Source organism: Chanos chanos, chromosome 15 (assembly GCF_902362185.1).
Source record: "Chanos chanos chromosome 15, fChaCha1.1, whole genome shotgun sequence".
Taxonomy (NCBI): Eukaryota; Metazoa; Chordata; class Actinopteri; order Gonorynchiformes; family Chanidae; genus Chanos; species Chanos chanos.
Window position 1 is genome coordinate 20,265,708 of NC_044509.1, and position 4,551 is coordinate 20,270,258.

General features: G+C 43.7%; 1 long non-coding RNA gene across 3 annotated transcripts; it reads left to right on the forward strand.

Moving 5' to 3' along the window:
• Positions 1–223: 223 nt before the first annotated feature.
• On the forward strand, positions 224–3,282 carry LOC115828410 (uncharacterized). Of its 3 annotated transcripts, XR_004025955.1 has the most exons (5): positions 224–545; positions 833–1,576; positions 1,752–2,093; positions 2,601–3,014; positions 3,179–3,282. It is a non-coding gene; the product is annotated as an uncharacterized LOC115828410 (long non-coding RNA). The 3 variants fall into 3 exon arrangements; XR_004025954.1 differs by having other exon boundaries at positions 224–1,576; XR_004025956.1 differs by lacking the exon at positions 833–1,576.
• The last annotated feature ends 1,269 nt before the right edge of the window (positions 3,283–4,551 follow it).

Sequence of the window (4,551 nt, forward strand, 5' to 3'; positions counted from 1 at the left end):
TGTGTCTTAAATTCTTTGTTCATCATAAAGTAAATAGTTCTATTTCATGTGTTTTTTCAATTTTTTTTTTTTTTTATTATTATTTCTTAACGTTTCATATGTCATGCATTTCTCCCACTTGAATTAAGGAAAATGTTGTATGTATGTCATTCATTTGCCATCGTTTCTCTTTGAAAATAAACCGTATGTAACTATGTAAATTCCACTGTGTTCCTCCAGCTGACCTACTCCAAGAGGAAATACTGGAGTGGGCAGAGACGCAGGCGGAGCTCCACCTCCACCAGCCAGAGCGTGTTCGGCCGTGAGGAGAGTTAGCGCACGCTGTCTCCCCGGGGGGCCCAGCTCCGGTTCGGCCAGGAAGGGCCAGAGGGCGAAGGTGGCTGTCGGTCCCTCGGAGAACTCCACTCTCTCAAAGCACCGATGGAAGGCGTGTCGCTGGGGCCCGAGACAGAGCCCGGCTCCCGCTGGGCCCGCTCCCCCTGCGAAGCAGAGCGCCGTCACCAGCTGCGGCACGCTTTACGGCTTTGTCCCGCGTCACCGCCAAGGTGGTGGAGTTCCACAACTTTTAATCTACAAAAATACACTCAGGGGGTGCTGTGTATTTGAACTACTATGAACTGCATATTATAAAGTGCTATTTTAAATGATTTCAATCACGTCCTTAAATATATACGCAAGAATACAAGAAATAGTTAGGGGACATACAGATATATATGGTTTCTTTTCACAGAAAAAATAATGAGAAATTAATGACAAATATTTATTACTTTGTCTCATATTCATTTCAGTAGCTTCATTGTTCACAAAAGCTTTCCTTGTCTTTTTTGTGTAGGTCCAGGAGGAGGAGGCGGTATTTCTGTATATAGTTCACCCTGTGTCTTATTCTTTGGACATCACAAGGCTTTTTTTCCCCGTTTGTTATTGAATTAGGGAATGTGTGACAGAGAGCTCTGTCTAAGGCCTCGAGTGGTATCCTTTTCCCCACCTTACCCCATAGTTCCACAGCATTCATTCATTCATTCATTCATTCATTCGTGTTTGTGACCCGTTGCCGGTACATCTTTACATACATATCACTAACGCACATTTCACTAAAATATCGCGCTAGCTTCGAGGGTACACACTCGAAGCAAGCAGCAGATTACCCGGTTTCATGCACACAAACATTTCCAATTCACGTTATCGCTTCGGCTGTCGTTGTCTTTACAGTTACCGTCTTTATCATGTTTGTTCCCGTCTGTATTGTACTCAGCGCTTGGTTTAAATGTCTTTTTGTGTTTGTGTTCATTGTCTTGTCTCCCTCCATGGTTTCCTCTCTCCATGTGTTTGTTAGTCTGTGCCATAGCAGGGTACAACTACCGGTGCAGGGGAGGACCAAACCGAGCTGGAGCAACACGGACTAGTTTATTATTACTAGTTGTTTATCATTCATTTACTGTATATAGTTACATTTCTTCTTCGTGTTTTTGTAATTCCTTGTTGTTCATTGTTCTATTGAAAGGAAAGGACACCATGGAAAGAGCTCCTCTTTTTATGCCCCCCTCCCCTCCCTGTGAACTGTTCCTCACAAGGCTTTGTAAATAGTTCCATTTCAGCTGTTTTTTGGTTTGGTTTTATTTTATTTTATTTTTATTTTGTGTTGTTAACACACATTCAACTTGGACATAACAGATGGATGATTTTGGACTCCAAACAATGTTTTCTTCTTTATAATGTCATTCTTTTTTTTTTTGCTGTTTTGTTTTTTACAGATATCCTTCAGACATGACCCACTCCGTGCAGAGCAAGATTAAAGAGGTGGGCCTGTGTGAGAAGTTTCATGATGATGCCAAGCTCCTTGTGGACTTTAAAAAGTACACAGGGCACAGAGACCTGAGATTAACTGACCAGCCTACAGCGCACAGACATGAGTGCTCCCCCTGTTCTTAACTGCAAAAAGAATGTCATCAGGTTCTTAGATTGCCTGAAGACAAGGCTGAATCTAGAACAGACAGACTCACAGCTCCGTTCCAAGTCCAGTCATTCAAGGAGATGCTGCTGACCCTGCGGAAGCCGGTTCCAAAGGCCTGTTCACAGGCGGTGTGTAAAACCAGGTAAATGATTCCCTTTACTTTTCATTCTGTAATGTATTCTTGTGTATATTTTTAAGGACTTGCTTGATCATTTAAAATAAAAGTTTGCAGCATGTAGTTTGTAGTTGTTCAAATACGTAGCTCCTGTTGAATCTCTTGTCGTAGGGTACCAGTCTCTGGGAGTGCCAGAGAAAGTCAGTTCACTGGGGCCCTCTGTTGGGCCCCGGTTCAGCTCCCCCTCAGCTTGGGGTCTTTACCCAGTAGAGTAGCAGTCACTATGTGGATGAAGGATGGATGATATGAAGCAAACCATCTTAGCAGAATATACCATGCGCATTTATCAGGTCCTAAACCCTGGTGGCCAACATACTCTGTGTCCGGGGCAGACCTCATCATCATCATGGACCTGCATGCCTCTCAGATACAGGGTTTTTTGACATCGCAGTGTATAATCTGCAGAACCTGAAGCGTTGAAATGGGTAAAGCAGAACATTCCAGAATGAAAGAATTGCACTATTGTCTCTCCAGATGCTGAAGGACCTAAAAAGTTGACAAACTCAATATAGACATCAGTGAAACTTTATCAAGGCTGCTGCAGATTGGACCAAAGAGGAACTACTGCATCACCCGCCAAGAGCTGCTTGCCGTCATCCTGGGGCTCCGCCACTTCCAGCCCTACGGGGCTCCACAGCACCAGCCAAGGAAACAAAGTCGAGTACGAAACATTTCTTCAAAGTTGGCACTCGCATCTCATTGCAGTTGCCCTACTCCAAGAGAAAATACTGGAGTGGGTAGATGCAGGCAGAACTCAGATGTGAACTCAGCGGCGAGCTCAGCCAGAGGCCAAAAAACTTAAGGGAGATGTTGGTGCATTGGGGGATACCACTCTCTTGGAGCACCAAAGGAAGTCGAGTCACTGGCTCCGGTTCGGCGCCCCCTCAGGTTGGGGTCTTAACCAACTGAACATGTCGTTGATTTGTGTCATTATTTTACTGTGAGAATAATGTGGATGACTGATATGAAGTCTTGTTTGTTTTCTGTTGCTTATCATTTATCTAATGTATATAGGTACACTTATTGTTCCTGTTTCTGTAATTCCTTTGCAGCTGTTTCACAGATGTCTATACTGAGATCATCAAGGCAGCTGCAAATGGGACCGGAGAGGAACTACTGCATCACCTGTCAAGAGCAATGGAAACTTTGACTCTATCAAAAGGTCGAATGGATTTCAAGCGAGAGAACCAGTGAGTTCAAAATGGCACAAGTGGCTGTCGCTGCTGCACCACCTAAAGTGTCCAAGAAGAAGGTGACATCCAAGCCCAAAAAAGAGACGCCCGAACAGAGTCAAGGAATTGCAGTTATTCCTTAATATTTATTAAAAATGAATCAGAGCCAAGACCTTGCCCTCTCCCTGGTCCAGGCTTGGGTGGGGCCAGGCCAACCACCAGCATGGGCAGCAGTGTCAGCACTGGACCCCAATACATGTGTCCAATACATATGTTTTCTTGTGCATATGTTCAAGGACTTGCTTGAAATCATATACAATAACTCCCTAAAATAACTCAAAGGTCAGAGGTTAGCACAAAATAACAGCCAAAACCTCAATGTCTATGCCAGCTACCCTCCTTGTCACCTCCTCTCTCTATTGGACATGCATTCTTGGGTATGTTTTTAAGGACTTGCTTGGAATCATTTAAAATAGTAGTTTGAGGTCTGTAGCTCCTTAACTGCAAAAAGAATGTCATCAGGTTCTTAGATTGCCTGAAGACAAGGCTGAATCTAGAACAGACAGACTCACAGCTCCGTTCCAAGTCCGCGCCGCCTCACAGCAAGAAGGTTCTGAGTAGGGTTCCCTGGCTGCGTGGCCAGGGTCTGTGTTTGTATGTTTTCCCTGTGGGTTTCCTCCAGGAGCTCCCGTTTCCAAAGACATGCAGCTTAGGTGAGTTGGAGGCACGTAATTGCCCCTAGGTGTGTTTGTTTTTGTTTTTGTTTGTGTGTCTGCTCTGCAATGGACTGGCAACCTCTCCAGGGTGTTTCCCTGCCTATGAGCACTGGGATAGGCTCCAGCACCCCCTGTGACCCTAACTAGGATAAGCGGCTTAGATAATGAGTAAGTGAATGAGTGTTCTAATTAAATTTATTGAAGGATACGGAGTAAACCTGTAAGTCTGTGACGCATAAGGGAACTATATTACCCACAATGCTTTGGGATAGTAACATTAACTTTTATACTTACATTGCATTCTTTATTTTCATTTTACAAGGTGTTACTTGACATAGACTGACTACCTTTTGTTAAGGCTAATGCATATACAGAGGCTTTCATTAAATACAAACAATGGTAAACACAAAGTCAAAAATGTTCTTTCTTGCTTCTTTTCATTGTTTTGAATGACATAGGAACTGGGTGGGCAGAGAACTTAACTGGCTGGTTCTAGAATGTTCATGGAGCATTTTCTAATGTTACTTGTTTCAGGTG